Genomic DNA, 22389 nt, shown 5'->3' with positions numbered 1-22389 from the left:
AGACAAAACTATGGAGACAGTAGAAGGATCCATGTCTGCAGGGGGTGGGGCCAAGGGAGGGAAGAATAGGGTGAGCACAGAGGATCTGTGGGGCAGTGAAACTACTCTGTATGACACTATAATAGTGGACACAGGTCATCATGCACATTTGCCAAAATCCATAGAATGTACAACACCGAGAGGGAATGGTGACACAAACGGTGGACTTGGAGTGACAATGACGTGTCAATGTCGATTCAGTGATTGCCACAAATATACTCCTCTGGTGGGGGATGTTGATGGTGAGGAAGGCTATAGGAGGGGAGGGGGTGCATCTCCGTACTTTCTGTTCAGTTTCACTGTGAACCTAAAACTACTCTAAAAAATGAAGTCTACTTTTTAAAAAAGTGTTTGTACCCTGGAACTTGTTCCCTCCCTTGCTGCTCTCAGGAACCCTGTGACCCCCAGCATGTGGCAAAGCCCAGGTGGCCTGCTGGATACTGATGGCCGTGTCATGCCTATTGCCCCGGCTGACGTCAAGCCAACTGCCAGACATGTGAGTGAGGGCATCCAGAGCATCAGCCCAGCCAAGACGCCAGCTGAGTGCAAAGAGCAGCCAGACCAGCCCTGACCAGCAGCACTGCCCAGCCGGCTCCCTGGAGCATGAGAATAATAAAGGCTTCTTGTTTCGAGCCTCTCATTTTGGGGTGAGTTGCTCCCACTCAAAAAATACCTGAAAGACGCATAGACTTTTTGGTTAAAGACGGCAGGTTGAACACATGTTGTAGCTCTGGGTCTCCTGAAACCCCAATAAAATGACAGTAAACAGAACGTTTAAAGCCATAAACCCGCAAGGACAAATGGGGGAGGAGACAACAGCAGTAAAATTTTGAAAGCTGGGGAGCAGACTGATGAGCAGTTCCTGACAGCAGATCCAAGACAGCTGCATCGAAAGCCGCAGTGGCTTGATCTGCTTTAGGGAAGCTCCGAGATTGGGCTGGCTGCCTCTGGAATGCGTGAGGGTGGGCTGATGGTGGGCCCACGACAGGAGGGCTGTTGAACGCTGGTAGGACGAGGCCAGGCTCTCATGCCCTGCCCATCACCCCAATGCAGCTGGTGGCCCCAGACATCCAGGACTGCTGGGAGCCGTAGCTACATCATTTGATCGGCTGTTTGACAGGGTCCAGCCAATTAACGCCGAGGGGTGCAGGGTCGCCCCTTGGTGAAGAATAACCGGCCAGCCCCTCACATAGTTCTGAAACCTGTGCTGCTTCTAATTGCCCTTCATTCCTTTTCCTTTCTTAACCTCCAGTTTTCACTCCTTTGGGTGGCTGCTTGGGAGGAACTACCTCCCGGGAAAATTAAATATAGTAAGAGAATGTGACCACCTGCAGGTAACTTTCAAGATATTCTTCGGTTAATTATTGGAGGAGCACACAGTCCCATTTGAGACAATCAGAAAGGAATCCTGCCCAGATAAGATGTCGAATTAGGTTTATGGCCTCTATCTGGTTAATGTTTCCTTCTCCCTCCAGTTCTTTGTCTAAATATATATATGCATCGTCCTTCTAAGTTTGCTGGTTAATTGGATGATCAAGAAGTATCTATATATTATTCTTGACCTTCTGCTTTCTGTTAAAATGTTATAGAGGTTTTCTCCTAAAAGCAATAAATAATAAATAATTGATGAGTGGAAGGGCCGAGGGGTGTAGGGATGCCCCCTGGTGAAGAATGGCCGGCCGACACCCCTGATATTTTCTGAATTATATGCATGCTTTCAGCAAGGTTATGTCTATACTTATTTCTGTTTTTTATTCTTGAAGATATACAGTTTAGCTTAGCTTTTCAGCCCTTTACTTTACTAACAAAGTGATACTTTCTCCGGCAGTGTGCTTAAGGGACTGTTAGCTCCACAATCTAAAAGACAAAGGAATGCTTCCACCCCCTAAAGGGCGCAAAAAAGTAAAGATGTTTAACTGCCCGCTGAGAATGCAGATAGCCCTGGGGATAAGATACCCTGGAGTCGCCTTTTGTTCCCATTAACCATCTACACTAATGGCGTAAATGATTGAGGGAGGCAGGGATGGCTCCACCAGGATGTAACCAGACGGACTGCTGTCCTGTCCGGAGGCCTGGACCTTCTCTCTTTGATTTAACTTTACCATGAATTACAACAGATGCCTAGGTACCTATCTCCTTTAGCTTAGAGACAACAAACACTAGTTAATTGCGGAGAAGACCACCATTAACCTTATGCTATATAGAATGGAATGCTAATAAATATTCTTGTGCTCAATTTTTTTACTTCCTTATCTCTCTGAGAATATTTGTAGAACCATTTCTGTACTAATCCTGAAAAATATATAAACGACACTTGTGCACAGTAAAGTCGGACTTGCTAACACCAACCCAAGTCTCACGTCCCCTTTATTTTCCCCTCATCGCGCCGACGCCGTCCATCCCTCAGGAACCTGGACTCCGCCGGGGCGGGACCCCAGCACAGGACCAAAGGCGACTTCCTTACAGAGGGCCAAACGAGGGTGGCTAGACCAAAGACCACACGGCACAGTCGATGGCAGAAGCGTCGCCATGAAACTAAAAGAATTATGAAGACTTATATGCTGAATATCCAGCCCAGGCCCTGCCCTGGCCTTCTTCCCTCTCACTCAGCTCCCAGAATGCTGACCACTAGGTGTTTTATCCTCCAGCAGGAGGCTGGGAAAGTTTTCTTTACAGAATCTGACCAGCCCATGAGAAATGACCTAAGAAACTGACGTCAAGTGTCCCCCAACAAATAGCCCAACCAGACTGGTCCCCTATGAGTGTGGAGCGTCCAGCCTCTGTAGTGCTCCATTCCAAGACTGAGCAGACAGCCAAGGATCGCCATAAATGTCAGGAAAGCCTAAGGGGAGGAGAATAAAATCAGGAAAAAAGCAACATGGAAGAAACGAACTGTGTAGGGAGAAGAAAAATTTTAAAAACAATCAATATCCTTGTAGAGATAGGAGAGGATGTTGCACACCTGAAACAAGAACAGGATGCATAGCACTGGTGCTGGTGCCCACATCACCTCCCTGGCCACCTCCACTGCAGCCATGATGGGCAGTCCTGTGCTTGCAGACCATCAGCTGTGTCCCACCTCAAGCCAGAGCCTGCACTTGTCTCTGCACTTGGCTGCCTCAGGACTTGCTCCCAAACTACAGCAGACGCCACCACCCACTGCAGGCCCAGCCTTGAAGTGTGGGGCTCAACACCCAGTGAGAGATGAGCCCATCCCGAGGGTCCACAAACCTTCCTCTCAATGTGGCATCCCTCTTCTTGGCAAGGAACAAAACAGGCTCTGTCCTGCTGGAGCCAAATCAGGGCTTAAATTAGCAGGAAATATAGAGATCCAGGAAAGGCGAATGCAAGCTTCGGCTGAGGCAGCTGGAATTCAGGAAGGGAGGGTAGCTCCCCCCAAGACCCCCCACCCCAGACAGGCAGGGATTCCTCCAAACTTCCTTAGGGGTCACCCCACATGCATACTCCAACACTCCAGCCATGCTGACTTTATTGTCCCCAAACCTAGCCCTCCCAGCCTCAGGGTCTTTGCACATGCTGTTTGCTCTGTTGTGCATGTCTTTGGCCTCAGCTGTGGCCATACTTGGCCTATCCTCTTCTCCCTTCTAAATTCAGATAATTTATCAGTTCCACCTAGAGCCAACTTCTCTTGCCTCTTCACCACCCCCCGTGGTGCCACATGGTTTTGCAAGGCTCTGTTGACACTTCATCTTGTTTACTGACAAGCCTGTGAGCTCCATTGGGTTGGGGACAGGTCTTAGTTGCTTCTGTACACTGCAGGACTGGAACATGGTGTTGTCAACAGGGGAATCTGCAGAAGTGAGTATGCCCCTCAGTTAGCCAGTGTCCAATCAGCACATTGTCAGTGGCCACAGGGCCCCTGCTCCAGGAGGGGCCCCTGGAGACCCCAGCCCTCAACAGTACATCCCATGACTACAGCACAGGGGGCAGCCGAGGTCAAAGGCATCCCTGCCCGCGTCTCAGTCGTGACCCTGACACTCAGGTGTGCGAAACCTGGCAACTTACTTAAGCTCTCCTTGCCGCCTCTCATCATGGACAAAATGAGGGCGACGGTGGAGATTCCATGAGTTCGCGTATGTTAAGTGCTCAGCACTGTGCCTGGCCCCAGGCAAGTGCTCTGAAGTGCTGGCTATTGTTAGGACTCGTTCCCTTTAATTCAGTAAGTGTCCAGCGAGTACAGAGGAGCAGCCCCCACAGCTAGGGTGTCCAGGGACCAGTCAGAGGTGGGCTGCAGTGGGGGCCAGTGAGGACTTACAGCCCTGAGGAGGTCAGGGGGGACTTAGGGAGCCCCAAAGAGATCAGTGAGGTCTGGGGAGCCCTCTGAAGGCATGGGGAGAGCACAGAGCTCCTCTCTGAAGAAGGAAGACAAGGCGGGCATTACAGGTTCCCAGAATGACACGACCATAAGGAAGGAGGGGGAAAGTACCTGGCATACAGGGGTGAGGCGACGCCACAGGGAGATGATAAGAGAGGAAGCTGAGGCATGAGGGGGCACAAAGCCCAACTGATTGGGTCCTCGGGTTGGCCTGGCAGGGTGGGGATGCCCCTCTGGTGGACGGCACCATGCAGGCAGCCCTGGGCTCTTGCTTCTGTGGCTGCCCTGATCACACAGAGCCTCCCAGTGGCCAGCAACCTCTCTGAGGAGACGCACCGTGTATGGGAAGTGGAGCCGGGCATCCTGCTCCCACCCCACCTCTAGGATTACTGAATTTTGAATCCAGACTGGGAGCATCAAATATTCATGCAATATCTGGCGAGAGTCTTAGAATCCAACCTACAGGTTCACAGAAGCCAAGCATTCTGCAAACTTCTAGAAAACAGGAATATTCTAGGTTGGCCCAATTCTTTCCCAGCTTTAGCCTGTGTGGTAGGAACCTGTCTGGCTTTCAGATGCTTCTGAGGACCAGAGGAACCTAGGGGAGGATAGGCTCTGAGGTCCCACCCTCCTCACACACCTGGATGATGGTGGGTGGGCTCTTCACCACCCGCTGAGTGAGTCTCTCCACCTGCTGGCCTGTGCTGAGCTCCATCTCAGGGCAACAGCTCAAGGCAAGTCAGGGAGGCCCCAGGGTGTCTGCAGCCGAGACCATGTTGCTGTCAGAGGGTCTGAGCAAAGGACAAGGGTGGTGAAGATCCGGTCAGAACCCCCTGCCCTGGTCTGGCTATGAGGGCAACGACCTCCTGCCCTGCTTGCTCTCCCGGCAGATGGTAACCACCCCCAACTGTAACTGTTGGGATGTCAGGGTCAGGAGGGGCTCAGGTGGCAGGAATCGTCCCTGGAGGAGACTGATGAGGTCTTAACACAAGGAAGGACGCCGCAGTCACCCACTGGGGAGGCCAGTGGGCGAGTGTGTGAGTGCATATGGGAGGCAGAGACTGAGCTTCCCATCACTGCGGGGTGTGCAAGCAGAAGCTGAGACCTCCTGCAGGATGGTGAAGAGGGGCTCCTGCAGCCAGCATGTGGTGGGAAGTTGGTCAAGAGGGGGTAACTGCTGGGCTTCCCTTTAGTCCTGAAGACCGGGACGTTCAGGCCAAGGGTGGGGGTGTGATGTGGGTGTGGTGGCTGCCTCTGGGAGGGGGCACAGCCAGGACAAGCACTGAGAGAGAGGGAAAGGAGCAGGGATGCTGGGAGAGTCTGCGAGGGCTCCTGCAGCGGCTGGTGAGGGCTTGGACAGGTTTCCACAGGTGGTGGTGCTGGGCAAGGGGTTGAAGGTGGGGACAGGGGCAGTGGGGAGGGGGCTGAGGGACTGGCAGAGGCACTGCTGTGATCAAAGCCAGTGGGAAGGGGGATAGGAGGCTGGAGAATCAGGGAGGCTCCGAATAAGTAGGCTCTGGCATGTCTGGACTCCCCATGCCTCTTCCTTGGGAGGGGAAGGCCAGGAGCAGAGGAGGGGAGATGCTTCTCTGTGGCTGTGGAGGAGGGAGGGGCACGCTTTTGGGAACATAGAAGACTTTCTGGTGGAGGCGACAGCCAGCAATCGGCCTGAGCCTGGGTGGACAGGCAAGACTTGTGGGGGGGCGTCAGGAAGAGGGTAGGGAACGGGGGCTTTCCCAGAGGGAACATGGCCTGGAAATACTGCACAGAGGCTGCTGCTCCTGCGGGAGGGGGCAGACGGGCTTAGATGCGACGGGGGCCCACAGGGTTGCAGACAGAGCCAGCACACGTCTGTAATTAAGTGATAAATCCATTTCCCACTGTTGTTAGACTACCCAATAGGCTGAAAAGAAAGCGATGCATTTTCCTTTGTAATGATAACTTCTGGATATAAGAAAAATGTCAGCTGTCAATTCTGCAGGCTGGACAAATGCCTGCTTCGCCTCTCCCTGGAGTGATGGTGCCCGTTTTAGACCTCAAAATGCTTAACTGCTTGTTTATCCTTCAATACCACAGAGGAGGAAGTCTTTTTTCACTGAGACAGCAGAGGCAGAAAGCTTCTGCAAATCCATTAAGAGAGCCCAACCATTAGGCTTTCAGATGGCCGAACAAATCCCGTAATGCCTGCATTGCGGCGATGGTGGCAGGGAGTGGAAAGATGTGAGGGAATCCCAGAGTGGTTGGGAGAAGGACACCATGGATGGAACCTGCCACTGTCCGCGCTTCCCAAGAGCTGGCAGGAAAGGGCAGTCTCAGTGCAGGCAGGACCCTCGAAGACCAGGGAGTCAACCACCCAACTCATGGATGGGGAAACTGAGACTCCGAGAGACAGGGAGCAGCCAGAGGGCTCGAAGCTCAGTGGTAACCCCATGCAGTGGAGTTTTAGCTAGGAGTTGGGAACCCTGGATTCTAGCCCAGCTGAGCCTCTCATCAGCTGTGTAGCCTGGAGTGGGTCACGCCCTCTCTGATGCGCAGGTGGTAGAAGGATGGTGTTGCACAGGGGTCTCCTCTGAGGATTCTGTGCTCCATCTCAGCACATCTCCCACCCAGACAAAGTCCAAGGCTCTGGGAAGCGGAGGTGGGTAAATGCCAAGGACGGCAGGAATGTGGTCAGCAGCCATCTGTTCACCAGGTCCCGGGGTCCCTCCTTGCCACACCAAGGCAGCAAGGATAGGCATGACCTAGAACACAAGGAGTCTTGGCAAAAATGAGGTGCTGATGGGGAGGCAAGCTGTGCAGCCGTCTTGGGTTGGGCTGGAGCAGCAGCTCCTCCCGTCCTAACGTTCGCTGCTTCTGGGTTCTTGTTGTGGAGCTGGATCTCTGCTCCTTTCACTCACCTCTTAGCTCCCCTCCCTTTTTTGGGGCAGGTTTGTAAGGGAGAAGGCACCTACCTCGCACTGAGGCCCCCGTGCGGGGGTCAGCTCACATCTCCCCTAAGCCATGTGACTCACAAACAAGGCCGTGAGTGCTCTGTGTTAGGCTCCAGTGATGGTTTACTCATTTGGAGGTGTTTGTTCCACGTCAGCCTTTCCCACTAGACGACATGCTCCACAAGGGCAAGACTGTATCTCTATCTGATTCTGTATCCCCAACGCCTAGCACAGAGCCTGGCACATCCTAGGTGCTTGATAAGTTATTGCCAAGTGAATCAAAGTATCCCCATTTTACAGTTCTGGGAGCTGAGGCTCAGAGAGGATAAGGAACCTGCCTAGGACAACACAGTAAGTAGCAGACTGGGATTCCACCCTAGCTGTGCCTGGCTGCTAAACCATCACTCCTACAAAGCCAGATGGGGTGGTGGTGAGTGCAGGTGGCTCTCGTGCTCGACACTCGATGATGTTCTGTACACCAGGGCGGAGTGCCAGAGTCTGCATAGCTCCACAGACAGGCAGACAGACCTGGGTTTGAATCCTGGCTCTGTGGTGCAAGCCTCATAACTGAGCTTTCAGATTCTGCGTCTATAAAATGTGGAAGATCATAAGATCGCTCCCCGTTGAGTTGTGTGAGGATTGAATGAGAGGCTGCTCGGCAGTGTGCAGCCCAGGCCCTAGGGCACAGGCAGGGGCGCTCAGTGAATCTCTTGCCTGGGATTGTCCTAGGTCTGGGGACAGAATGCTGTTGGCAAAAGAGCTTGTCTTCCTTCCCTCCCACTTCTGAAAACTCCCTCTGCCACTATGGCAGGAGAGATGCCCTTTCAGAAGCATCCTGTGCAGTTTTCAGCATAGGAGACTTTGCAACGGGACAGGCTAAAGGCCCTGGCGCCCCTACTGCTCTTCCCTCACCTTTCCCCCGCTGGGCCACTTGGTTCCGGGAAAGCCCTGCATGCAGCCCCACCTCGAGGCCTCTGCTCCCATCACTGCCCCTCGCCTGGCCTTCCTCCTCTTCCCCCTCCTGCAGCTAGACCGTATAGACCCCCAGACTGGTCCTGTCCCGTCCCCACGGGGAAGACTTCCCTGGACCTGGCCCCTGGTGGGACCCTGTCCTCTGACTGCCCATGGCACTCACAGCTGTAACAGTGCCCACTCCAGGCATTCATTCACTTATTATTGAGCACCTACTATGTGCAGGCAGTGAACGGAGAGAAGGAAACAAAATCCCTGCCTTCTAAGTTGGGACAAAACTTAGAAGACGTTGCCTTCTAAGTTGGGACAAAACTTAGAAGACGTTGCCTTCTAAGTTGGGACAAAAAACAGAAAACAGAAGAAATAAGTAAAGTTCAATATTAGAAGGTGATAAGTTAGGAACAATGAAGCAGGTAGTCCAACGGGGAGTGGAGGGGATGCAGGTGAGCGATGGGGTCCCAGTCCCCTGGAGTAGAGACTGCGATGAAGATCCATGTCTGGTGTATTGAGGGTTACGGGGAAGTCAGCACGAGCCTGGCTTGAACCTCATCCCCCAGAAGATCTGGGCTGTGCACAGTCGGCCCCTTTTGACACCTTCGCGCCCTGTGTCCATCAGCCAATGGCTGTGGGCTGTCCCAGAGGTGGAAGAGGGGAAGCAGAGAAATATTCCAGGCTGGGCAGCTCTCCTTCTGCAAGGGCAATGCCTGCAGGAGGTGGAAGCTGGGAAATGGTGCATCAGCTTAAAGGAACGGGGCTGGGGCGGGGGCACCCAGCATCCACTGGAGGGTGACCAGGGAAGGCCTGGCAGTGACGTTTGAGGCAGGAGGTGAGGGAGTGAGCCAGGCAGAGATCTGGGTAAGTGCCCTCTAGGCAGAGGGAGCAGCCGGTGTGAAGGCCCTGAATGGGGGAGCACCTGGCAAGTTCCGGGAACAGTATGTGCACGTGTGTGTGGGTGTGCATTGTTCATGCAGACATCTGTGTATGCGTGCAACGATCTGTGTGTGTGCTCCCAGGGGACTTGTTTGCCTGCAAGCATGTGTGTAAATGGTGAGTGTGTCGTTTGCTAGGCCTGTGTGTGCAGGTTGTGTGCATGCCGATGTGTGTGAAGAGCCTTGTGGGCTACTGTCAGGCCCAGGTTCTTACTCTGAATGAAGTGGGAGCCACTGGAAGCACTTGAGCAGAGGAGCGGCATGATCAGACTCAGCCCTCAAGGCCCACTGAGGGGGCGAGTGTGGAAGCGGCTCCCCGGTGAACTCGCGCCTCCACATGAGCGTCTGGCTGCCGGCCCGAGCGCCACCTCGACCCGTGCCTAGGACTGTGCTCAGCCATGCTTACCAAGGCTCTGTGCCCAGGCATGAAGCAGGAGGATGCAAAGAGAAGGGGAGGGTGTGACAGCAGAGCAGGCAGGAAGGGGTCTGGCTCAGCCTGAGCCCCAGACAATTTCTTGGGCGTGCAGTTGTGGAAGAGCCTTGAGAAGGACCTCGCTGGAGATCAGAATCCCCCTCAGGCCCGGCCTCAGCTCAGACGGCTTTGTAAATAATGCCACGAATAATTAAAAAGAGATCGTGAGCTCCCCCTCCTCCTACCTCTGGGGAGGGATTTTCATCTGCAAATAAATTAAAATGAAATCCAGCAATGTGCATGACCCCAGTGCTCAGGCTGGAAGACGCCTGTGGAGCACCGGGTGGTTAAGCTAACCTGCCGCTTCAGGTGCAGCCTGGGCCGGTGGTTCATCTTCCCCAGCAGAATCTCTCTCTGCCCTGAGCTTACTCTCTGGACCTGGAGCTCCGTCCACAGATTATGGGGACAGTGAGGGCCCATCCATCACTGAGTCGTGTTTCCCTGGGGTGGGGGCTATCTATATGGACCGCTCAGTGTGCCTCAGGCTCCTCTGACTTTCGGAGTAGCCTGGGAAGCCTCAGTTTACATGTGGGGAACAGGAAGAAGGCTTTGACAGTTCTACATCGTGGGAAGAGGTGCTGGCATTGAATGGGTTGATGTGGCGGGGCTTCAAAAAAAAAAAAAACTGGCTATGCAAATTCAAGGTAGAATTACATAACGCAGCCTAAAAACATCAGTAGACACCAGGCCGAGCCTTGCTTCTGGACAGCTGGGAAACCATCGGAAGTCCCAAATTTATTGGCCCTCGGCAGCCATGCTTTTTGAGGAGAAGTGCCATTTTGGTGAGCATTGACAGGAGTCCTGACTCCAGAAGGGCCTCTGAGAGGCCAGGGGGTCCAGGCCCCCACCTCTGACAGGACCCCGTGGGCTCTGCCCCAGGTGAGCTGGTGGCAGTGGCTCTGGCCCAATTGCTGGTTACCTAAGGTCAAGACACATCGTGAAAGAAGCCAGGGGAACTCTCATCCCTAGAAGGCCAAGTCCTCATCTGCAGGCTCTCCAGGTAGTGCCCTCACCTTGCTGAGAACCAGGGTACCCCCCATTGTCCCAGCAGAGGCCCAAGGAGGAGAAGGAGTTGGAACTCTCTGTCTCTCTCTCTCTCACACTCACACACACACACACACCCCACCCCCCACACACACACGAAAGAGGACCCATGCCTCCCTCTCAGCTCAGAGCTCCAGAAACCTTGCTCTGTGCACCCCACACACAGAACCCTCCATCCCCAGAGGTTGTGACTTCCCCATCTGGCAGCCAAAACCCATTACTGGCACCCGGTTAATCAACTCTTCCCAGACAATAACTCACAGCAGAGGGGCAGGGGGTGGCCGGGGTGCTGGGGCCTGCCTGGATGCACAAAAGGGAGTTGGTTGAAGTGTTCTGAGCTGGGGGGCTACAGAGGCACATTTATCTCCCAGCTCATCTGCTTAAAGGGACAGAACCCTCTAGAATTCTGTGCCCCTGCCAGGGAGCTGGAATCTGCTCAGATGGAGTTGCTCCCCACGACCTGCCCAGGCAAACGTTGCTTTCACATTCTTGTTGGCGGGCAACGGAGGGACCGTAGTAGTAACAGCTGTCATCATGAAGCACCTACTATGTACCAGGCACTGAATTTCCATTACCCATAATCCCCACTTGAGTTAGGTGCTATTGTTCTGATTTTACAGACAAGGCAACTAAACATTGGTGACATGAAGAAAGTTGCTAAAACTCACACAGCTGGAGAGTGACCTGTCCACGTTGGAATGTAGCCCTCACCCCACATTATCATTACTACAATGGAACCTTCAGGTGTTCCTTTCCTGGGGCTGCTGTGACAAATCAGCACTAGCTTTGTGGCTTAAAACAACAGAAATTTACTCCCTCACAGTTGTAAAGCGTTGTAGAGAGTCAGAAATCAGGCGTCAGCCCAGCTGTGCTCCCCAAGGCTCCTTCCTTGCCTCTTCCGGGTTTGACGGCTGCTGGCGATCCTCCCTGCGTGGCAACATAGTTACAATCCTGCCTCGGTCTGCACAGGCCTTCCCCTCTGGGTGTCGGTGTCTTCTCTTCTCCTCTGTGTCTTATGACACGCATCACTGGAATTAGGGCCCCTCCCGGCAATCCAGGACAATCTCAGCGTGAGGTCTGTACCTTAATTACATTCACAAAGACCCCATTTCCAAATAAGGTCAAATTCAGAGGTTCCAGGGGCTGCTACTCAACTCACTACGCTTACAAGGGTGAGGATCTTGCCTCTTGATCAGCGATACATCCCGGGAGACGGGCACAGGGCTGGATTCATCGTCGGCATTCCATACAGACTTCCTGAACGAGCGAATGAGTGTAAATAAGTGACAAACTGAGAATCGAACCTGAACTGCCAGACTCTAAACCTCTTACGTGAGGCTTCCTCGATTTCTTAGAGTCCTAGGCTTCAACAACTCACCATTTTTACTTTTGAAAATGACTTATTTCCTGAATCTAATCATGAGGAAACATCAGACAGGTCCAGCTGGGGCACATCCTACAGAATGACCGACCTGGGCTCTACAAAAGTGTGAAGTTCAAGAAAGACGAGAGAAGGCCGAGGGACGGCCCTGATGGAGGGAGAATGGAGAGACAGGACGGTTAAGGCAGCACGTGACCCTGGATTGGATGCTGGACAGGGAAAGGCAGCTCTAACAGACATTACTGGGACATCTGGTAAAATGGGAATATAGAGCACACGGATTAGTTAACAGTACTATGTCCGTGTTACAGTTACGTTTCCTGATTTTAATAACTGCCCTGTGGTTATGTAAAAGAATGTCCTTGTTTTTAGGAAATGTAAGCTGAAGTATTTGGGGCATAATGTACACAAATATGTATGGATATATGTAACATGTAATGTACATATGTGTATTTGTAGGTGTATACACACAAGGATGAATGATAACATAAATACGGCAAAATGTTAACGTTTGACGAATCTTAGTAAAGGGTATATGGGAGTTCTTTGTACTTTTCTCAACTCTTCTGTAATTTGAAATTATTTTTTAAATGATAATAAATTTAAATGTCACATGTGAACATGTAACAAAACTCCAAAGGTAGAAGGGACCCCTTGCAGTCTGTCGCCTCCGCTTGGCCCTGACTCACTCTCTGACACCCAATGGGAGAATCCTCAGCAACAGCAGGGGCGGCTTCTCCAGGAGGGAAGAAGGGAAGGCCCAGCCCTGGAGGAGGCTGAGAAGGCCGCTGCTGCGGTTCTGGGAGTCAGAGGAGCGCATGGGACAGGACACGGGACATGGGACCCGGCACAGCTCCTTGCCTGGCTCCAGGCCCTGCCCGGGTCCTGCCCACCACCCCCAGCCCCTGCTCCCACTGCTCCCCGAGGCAGCCAGCCCCTCCCAGCATGCCACTTACAGTTCCTCATCTGTGGTCCTCCACTTGGGGGGCACTCCCCCCTCCGTGGGGGTTTTCTCACTATCAAAATGCCCAGGGAGTGCTACTGGCATTTAGTGGGCAGGGCAAGAGATGCAGAAAGTCCTGAATTATTTGGGAAGATTTGCTCCCTGACCCTCACTCCATGTGAGCCCTTCAGAAACATAGTAACTACAGTCAGTCACTCCTTTGCATGGGCTATGCCCTCTGCCAAGAGTGACTTCCCTCCCTGCCGGCCTGCTTCTCCTGACCCCCCTTGCATGCACAGGAGGATTTCCGACACAGCCTACCAGCAGTTGGGAGCCATTGACAATCCTGGATCTTGGTGAGAGAAGGGGAGAGCCCAGCAGACTGTGGCCCAAAGTGTCTGCCCTTGGCTTTCCTGGCCCAGGCCCTTTGTCCTGGAAGCTGAGTCTCAGAAGGAGGAACTTTCATGAAAAGCTCATGGCCTCTCCCGGTTGACTTGACAGTGTGGGCTCCGAGTCAATAAACTGCACAGGAAAGCCTTTCCAGGGAAAAAGCTCCATGAATCAGGGAAGTCTGCCAAATGGAAAACAAACAGAGTAGCCTTTACCTGGGGCTCATTGTGTGTTCAGCCCTGTTCTTAGTCTATATATGTATCTCATTTAAGCATCACAGTGCTGGGGGTAAATACAAATACATATATAGGATAATAATCCCACCATGGGGCCCCACCCTCCTGACCCCATCTAAATCTAAATCTAACCACCTCCCAAAGGCCTCAACTCTTAACATTATCACATTGAGGGTATCACACTGAACATGTGAATTTTGGGAGACACAAACATTCAGTCCATAGCAGAGTGTGTGCAATCCTTGGTTACCCTTCTGGCTGTCTCATGGGATTTCTCCAAGGAGGGGAAATGTGAGCAGGGCTTTAAAGGGCGGGCAGGGCCGTGAGCTGGGCTGGGAAGTCAGGGCAACATCTCTTCCTTCTCCACAAATCCATCATTCTGTCCCCAGTAGGCGGAACCCCCACAGTGGCTAGAGCAACCCCTAGCTGCTGTCAAGTCCCATCTCTGCCTACCTGGGCAGCCTCATGCCACATAGGCCCCTGGGCAGGGCTGAGCTCCCCATGCAGGGGTCGGGTGGGGGTGAATACAAAGCTCCTCTCCATGCTGGGTCTCGTTTCTATGGCATTGGGCTGGTGCCCCCATCCAGGGCTCACACAAAGGGAAGGTGGCAGGGAACAGGCTCACGATTCCCTACGCAAAGAGCAGAACAAAAACGTCTTTGTTGAACACAACAAAGTGCCTTTACCCACCGGGGCCTCCAGAAGGGGCCTGAGCTCGGTATGCAGCTGGGCTCCTCCCCAGAGCCCACCCGCAGGCAGCAGCAGCAGCACGGGGGCACCTGCTCCCTGCCAGGCTCTTTCCCCAAAGAACCTCATGGCTCACTCCCTCACCCCCTCAAGTCTTTGTTCAAGGGTCTCCTTCTTGGTGTGGCCTTCCCTCATCGCTTTTAAACCTGCACCTCCTGCCCGTGCCTGGCACTCTCATCTCTCTCCCCTGCTTCATTTCACCCCATAGCACCCATCTCCACGCAACTTACCACCCCTTGACTTCACCACCTTGTTTACTGCCTGCCTCCCCCAACAGAATCTCAGGTCCATGAGGGCAGGGGTTCACCCCCTTCTGATCCCCAGTGCTACCACAGTACCTTACACACAGTAGGCACTCAGTAAGTAGTTGTTGAATGAATAAATAATGTGTTTGAGGATGTGCCAGGCCTTACCGCCTACGTCCAAAATCCCAGTGATCTAAGTGGAAAGGAGACAGATGTCCAGATGGAGGTGGAAACAGTTCTCATGGGAACCTGAAGACGACGTCGTGGAGGAGGTGGCCTCTGCCCCAAGCCTTGAAGGATGGGAGGATATGCTTACGTAGAGCCAGGGAAGGGGGACATTCCAGGCTGTGGGTCAACACCAGCCAAGGCCCTGCAGAGCAGAGGAGGGGCTGGGGACCTGAAGCACGAAAGTCCACTGAAGCAGGCTCACCCCTGGGGAGGGGTGACTGCGGGACTACAAACCAGGTTTCTGCACAGAACTGTAGGGGAAGGTACGAGGTCAGAGGCAGCCCTGGGGAGTCCCATCCCAGCCAGGCAGCCAGACCCCAGGGAGATATATATAAGCCGTGTCATCAGAGCTGCCAGAAAGATGGATTGCCTTCCCTGAGGAGGCTCAGAAGTGAGCATCACTAAGTGCCCTCTTCTCAGAAACTCCGAGTTCTCAGCCCACGCTGGAGCTAGAGCAGGAAGGCAGAAAGGCTGCTGGGATGATTGAAGCCCTTCACCGGCAATGAATTGCACCTGTAAGTGGCCCCCCAGCCACCCTGCATGGCAGGGTGCCACCCGCTCTGAGCAGGGACCAGAGGAGGCTGCTGATTAGGACAAGGCCTGGCTGTCAGGCCCAGCCCCACTCAGCTCCCACAACTCTGAGTTTGGTGGGGGGCACAGTGGGAGGGTGGCGCTCAGGAGCAGCCCAGCATGAGCCCTGGCTGTGGAGTCAGATAGAGGTCCCGGGGTTCTGAACTTGGCTCTGCCACTTACTGGTCCTGGGCAACACCTGCAAAGTCCCTGAGCCTCGTCTTCCACATCTGGGAGGAAACCTGTCGAGGGCTGGACCACTTGGACCCTCTGGATTTGGAATTGAGATTCACAAGAACTTCGGGCAGCTGAGGATGTGGGGGCTGAGAGGGCCATCCTGGGGCAGCCTCGTGGAGTCCATGAACACTCGAAAGCAGGAAAAGCCGGTGTGCACAGGAGACCACGGTGTTCCCAGGGAGGCCAGGGGGACACAGCCTAAGTTTTTGATGGGTTTGCCAATCCGGACCTTCCCTCTGCTGCTTTCCCTAGCCTGGGGTTCTCTGAGACGCCCCGTGTCCTTATAACAAATTCTCCTCTTCTTTCTCAGTCTGGTTGGAGAGGATTTCGGTTGTGGGAGATGGTCTTTCTGAGGCACAACAATCTCTCCCAGCCCATCATGCTCTTCTGCAATGGGCCCTCACCTCTCCCCCTCCAAGAGGGGCAGTCGTTTGCCCTTCCCCCACCCTGGGCCTGGTTTAGCCAATGGAGTGAGGTGTCAACAATATTTTGGGGCTTCCAGGAACAGGTGCTAAGAAGACCTGACAGCCTCCACTTTTGCATTCTGGGGTCAGCCAGCTGCCATGTAAAAAATGTCACCTTCCAGGCCTGCTGGCCGGGTCGGGTAGTGGTTAAGTTTGCATACTCCACTTTGGCAGCCCGGGGTGGTCAGTTTGGATGCCAGGCACCGACCTACACACCATTTATCAAGCCATGCTGTGGCAATGTCCCACATACAAAGTGGAGGAAGACTGGCACAGATGGTAGTTCAGGACCAATCTTCCTCACAAAAAAAAAGAGTCACTTCCCTGAAACCACCATCCTCTGAGGAAGGCTGACCTGAGCCACTTGGAGAGGCCCCAGAGAGATGCCCATCCAGAGCCCAGCTGATCCCACCAGCCCAGCCCAGGCTCCACACAGGTGCATGAAGAAGCCTTCTTGAATGTTCCATGAGCGGACAGCTCATGGAGCTGACCATTGACAGCTGAGCTGTCCTAGTTGAGCCCTGCCCAAATCGCAGAAGCATGAGAAAACAAATGATTGTTGTTTTGGGGATGTGCATTACGCAACAATACATAACTGAAACAAGTTGCCACCAAAAGACTCGACTCCTCACTACACCCATCTATTGGATCCCTGAGTTCAGATTGTGACAGTTCCAAGAGTGAGGGACACCCAGTTAGAGAGAGACCCCATGAGCTGAAGAGGTCTTGAGTTCAGGTCCCAGCCTCATCTCTGATGGGCTGACTCTACTGTTCTAAGCATCAGAAACGCCTTCCTCACCCTGCACCCCACTCCCCAGGTCCCTTGAGCATCACTCCTGGACCAGCCCAGTGATCCAGAACCTCACAGAACAATCTCCCCAGAGCTACATTACTCTTCTCCTCCTTTAGCAGTATTTTGATTAAGCACCTAGTTCTTTCAAGGAGCATTTCCTCTACAATGGCCAATAACCATGTGAAAACATGCTCAGCCTCCTGAGTAATCAGGGAAAAGCAAATTAAAGCAAGAATGAGATTCACCTTCCTGTTTATCAGATTGGCAAAAGGAAGACGGATCCTGACTGCTCCAGACAGAGGAGGACGTGTTGGGGGGGCGTTCTCAGGTGCCGGGGAAGCGAGCAATCAGGAGGGCAGTTAGCAGCATCTATTAAAATACAAAACATCTGTGCCTCCAGTTCAGCAATCCCACTTCAGAGTTTGCACCCCAGGGAAACACTTGCACATATTACACAAAGAGGCATGTGCAAAACGTTCTCGGCAGCGTTGTCAATAACTGAAATTCTGGAAGTGTAGCACCCCTCCATTAACAAGAGCACAGTACCCTTGCCCTGTGGCACAGGCTGCCATTATCGCAACTGATGTCTTATGCCACATTTATGCCAGAGCATAGATGACACACAGATGACATACATAAATGACGCACAGCACAAAAGTGCTGACACTGAAAGTCTCTAAGACACGTTGCTAAGTGAAAGAGCATCCGTACAGTGTATGTGTGTAAACAACCTCACAAAAAATAGAAATATAAAAATTCAATGTAAATGCAAAATTTAAGGTGTGGAAAGGAACTCAGGAAATGGATAAAAAGTGTTCTCTGGGGAGGCTGACGGTATGGGAAGGGTCAAGAGGGATGTCTGTCTCTCTTATTTTAATTTCTTAATAATGATAATGTATTTGCGTGTTTCTTATATTATTAAACATATTTTTTAAGATAAGTATTTATGAATGCCCATGGGTGCTTCTAAGTTGTTGGGGGCGGCTGAGAAGAGTCCAGGCTGGGGAGAGGAAGGGCTGGAGGATGAGGCTCAGACTTGGGGGGCTATGGGAGCACAGAAGTGGGGAGATCTCAGGGGGCTAGAATGGTCAAGGAAGGACTCCCCCTACAAAGGCTGGTCAGGCCTGGGTGGCTGAAGAGGAGGAGCTGTCCAAGGAGAAGGTGGGTGCCCAGCCGCCAAGGAGCTACATAGGGAGCTTCCAGCCGGGCAAGAAATGGAATTGGGAACCTTGGAGAGTTGGTCCTGCCCCGGGCCTCTCCCGTGCTCTGATTTCTTGGGCTGCCCAGAAGTCCCTGATTGTTCTGAGGCTAGGGCGCCAGGGCACAGGACAGCAGAGATGTAGGACTTGATGTGTCCCAGTTGCTCAAGCCTCAGGACAATACACATGCACACACACACACACACAGGCACGCCACCTCTCCTGCCCCACTGGAAGGGTTCCTGCTCATCCTCATATCCCCATGTTGGTTCATCTGTTCATTTGCATATTCTTTATTAGATCATCCATCATTTCCCACCCATCCAATAATGACTGAGGACTCACATGTGCCTAGGGGCCCAGCACCCTGCCTCAGCCACCTGCCCTCCTTCAGAAGTCTAAGCCCCTAGAGCTGGAAGGGCCCTCAGAGTTCATCTAGTCCTCACTTCACCCACTTTATAGATAAGAAGAGGAGAGTGACTTGCCCAGAGGCGCCCAGAAAGACAGGACCAGAACGAGGACAAGGAAAGTGTCACGCCCACCCCACCCCAACCCCCTGGCCATCTGCATCTTCCCTTCAACTCTGTATCCCAGCACCCACACTGCACCTGCACACAGAGAGAGATTGAAATGCTCTGGTTCAACGAATGATGGAATAAATGAATGAAGGAGCAAGGACCAAGTGAAACAGAGGCAGTGCTGGAGTTCTCATCAGGCAGAAAGGAGGAGAGAGAGGCTGTCTTCTCTGCGGTGGTAGAGAGGAGACTTCTGCCCTCCTCTTCAGCCTGATGAAGCCTGGGCAGTGTGCCTGGACAAGTGGGGCCATGCTGGGAGGTGAGCAGACCCTGACCTGAAGGAACTTAGTTGAAGTCAATAGTTCCCAAACTTGAGCATGCTTCAGTATAACCTGGAGGACTTCTAAAGATGCAGATTGCTGCACATACACGCCCCGCCCCCCAGGCTTTCTGATTCAGTAGGTTTGGAGTGGGGCGGAAAGTCTACATTTCTAACAGGTTCCCAGGTAATGCTGACTCTGATCTGGGACAGCAGTGGTTCTCGGTCCTGGTTGCTCGTTAGAATCACCTGGGAAGCTTTGAAACCACCCAGCGCCCAGGCTGCTTCCTGTACCCATCACATTGGAAGCACCGCAGAGACCCAGGCAGCAGAGTGTCTCACACATCATCCCAGGCGAAGGACCAGTGTTTCTCTTATTACTGTCAATCAATTATAGACCAACACTTTCGAGAAATACAATAAAAATAGATTTCTAGAAAAAATGAAACACACCATAGAGATACACAAAATACACGTTGACGTTTTTATTATTAGATTCAGCAAGCACAACACTACCCTGCTTATTGCCTTAAAAGTTTCCTTATGCTTACTCTCGATTTCTGTACTTATTGCAGACCAGTAGCCAAAAGTTTACAAACTGACAGCATTCACGGACGCCCCCTCTGAGTAGCCCTACGCTGGACCCTCTAAATAACTCTCAGGGCCAGTCACAAGCCAGACAAAAATGACCAACAACCTGACTCTACCTTGCCCCAGGGAGCCCTCTCTCTCCCCTCTCTGTATGTCAAGTCCTCAAATCAGGATGAGGATCAAACCCTCTTTCCCGTGTCTACAGAGCTCATGCTTTATAAGGGCCAGAGTTGGGGGAATTTTCTGAAATATTTTTTAAAACTTTGCCACTGGGAAAATCACTAAGAGGACGCTGGCTAAGAGAAATACCACCTCCTTGCAGTCAGATTCCTGGTAGGGAAGTCAGCAACTTCGGGTTCTGGTTTTAAATCTATCACCAACTAGCTAAGAGGCAAACAACATTTCTCTGGGCGTCCCTGTCCCTCCCTGTGAACTGGGCAGAAAGGCATCTCTGGACCCAGCAATGGCATGACTGTTGTTCCAGTGATCTGGAAAATGCATATTGCCCCACAGATCCAGTTGCCAATGTCTGGGACAGAAACCATGGTGAGATGCTCTTGGAACAAATTCCCCCGTTAATAAGTCACATAGCTAAGATGTCTGATTCTTAAACTGATGGCTGCTGTCTCTCCCTAAATGAATCCTGGCACCATCTCAGCATCAACCTTGCTAACTTGAGTTGTGTTTATCTTTTCCCAAAGGTGATCTGTTGATTCTTTGACATTCAAACCTACGATCAGGTCACAGTCATGGATAGAGAAACGAATATGGAGAAGCAGTGCAGCCCCCCATCCAGGTGGACTGAAGTTCCAGCTCTGACAGGCTCTCCCTGTGGGGACCCAAGTGAGCCCTTCCCCTCTTTGGGCGTCAGTTTTCACATCTCCGATGAAGGGAATTAAACTAGATGCTCTCTAAAGTCACTTGCAAAACTCTCTATTTTGCATGTTTGCCAATTATCGCTAGACTTTCATCATGATGCAAACATCTATAAAAGATTAACGTCATTTCCGGTCCACGCCAGCAAGAGCAGAGTGGCCAGGGTGACATCCTCCATCCTGGCCACATTTTCCACTCTCTCCCCCATGGAAAGCTTGTCACAGAAGCAGCTAGTCTTAGTTGAGGACGTCTGATGAACCAGGCACTGAACTCAACACTCTGCCTTGGTTAACCCACGTCATCCTCAGAACAACTGAACGAGCCAAGCACTATAATAGGTACTATTCTGAGCTCCACTTTACCAAGGGAATTGTGACTCAGAGAACTGAAGTCACTCGCCCAAGGCCGTGCAGCTGGAACGCAGCAGACAGCACTCTAACCTAGCAAGCTGGCTTGAGTCAACGTCTACTGCGCTCCTACTATGGGCCTATGACATAAGACCCCGCACAGCATCAATATTTGGGGACACCTGTGATGGTATTTGTGTCGTGTTCAAAAATCAATTTCCCCTTCTTCCTGAGCAGCCGGAGCAAACGCAGGACAATTTGACCTCCCTTTGTCAATCTTCTACACACTCGCCAAAGAGAACATTAGCGGATGGTGTGAGGAGATGCAGTTCTCTGCTCAGATCCTCCTATTATCGCCGAATCAATGGCTGCAGCGCTCATTTTGAGAGCACAAGCTTTCTTAAAGAAAGAAAAGGCTTTTGAGTGAAATTCCAATTCTCCCTTCACAAACAGCCTCCCAGGAAGACTGGCCGGAGGGGAGGGCAGTTGATGCCCAGGTGGGCTCTGAAACCCAGCAGGAGGGCTGGCTGGGGTACTTATTTTCATAGCAAATCGTGGGAAAATAAAAGCGGTCTTTCTAAGGACCTGCAGGCTTTAGGTGGCCCTTCCCACAGAAAGACCACCCCAGCATGGTGGTTAAGAGCATGGCCTGCTGACCCAGACTGCTTGGGTTCCACTCCAAGGTGCCCCACCTACTGGGTCTGTGACCTTGGGCCTGTAACCTATTCTCTCCATGCTTCAGTTTCTTCCTCCCTGAAACACAGGCAGCAGTAAGGTTTTACGAGGATTGTGTAAGTCCTACCATATATGTAAAGGGATTCAAATCACGCCTAGCAGGGAACAAGGCTGCATAGGCGGCTGCTGTTATTACTACAATTTCAAGTAACTCACAAAGCCTGCTGTGTGGAAATGCAGAAGCCAAGGGTTGAGATGTGGAGTTTCACTTCCTCATTATAAATACGCTCCTGTCTAAGAATAGTGCACGAACTTCCCTGAACACAAAGCAACAGAAATGACTTTCTTTCCCTGCTTCCCTGCACCGTCCAATCGCATCCATCTCCTCGTCTTCCTCCGCTGACTGTTCCAGCCCCCACGGCCTCCCAGCCCTCCTCATCACACCACAGCCTGGGCTACTCCCTGACAGTGGTGAGGGGAGGTGGGTCAGCCTCCCTGAGAATAGGGTTCAGATTTTTTCCTCTGCTTCTCCTCCCACCCGCCTCATCCCCTTGGATTGGCCTCGGTCACCTCTTCCCATCCTCCCTGAGGAGAGCTGACACTGGGCTGGGCCCACAGAAGGGATCAAGGGACGGACTAGCTCGTACCAACTGACCACAGGGGATGAGGTCGCTGAGAAGACGTTCTGGGGTGCAACGCTGGCCACAGCCCATCTGCAAAGCCATCTAGGGAGCACGGCCTCCACTAGCCCTAGAAGGGCTGACCTCTTCTCCCTGATGTCTGTAGGACTCTGCACTTTGTCCTGATCTGACCTGGAAGTAGATCTCTCAGGATTCTCTCTCCCACCACTGCCTGGGGGCTTGTATGTGGTGGGGAGAAGGGTACTCCAGTCTCTATTAGCCCAGAGGCCT

This window comes from Equus quagga, chromosome 8, assembly GCF_021613505.1.
Source record: "Equus quagga isolate Etosha38 chromosome 8, UCLA_HA_Equagga_1.0, whole genome shotgun sequence".
Lineage (NCBI taxonomy): Eukaryota > Metazoa > Chordata > Mammalia > Perissodactyla > Equidae > Equus > Equus quagga.
This window is presented reverse-complemented; position numbering follows the sequence as displayed.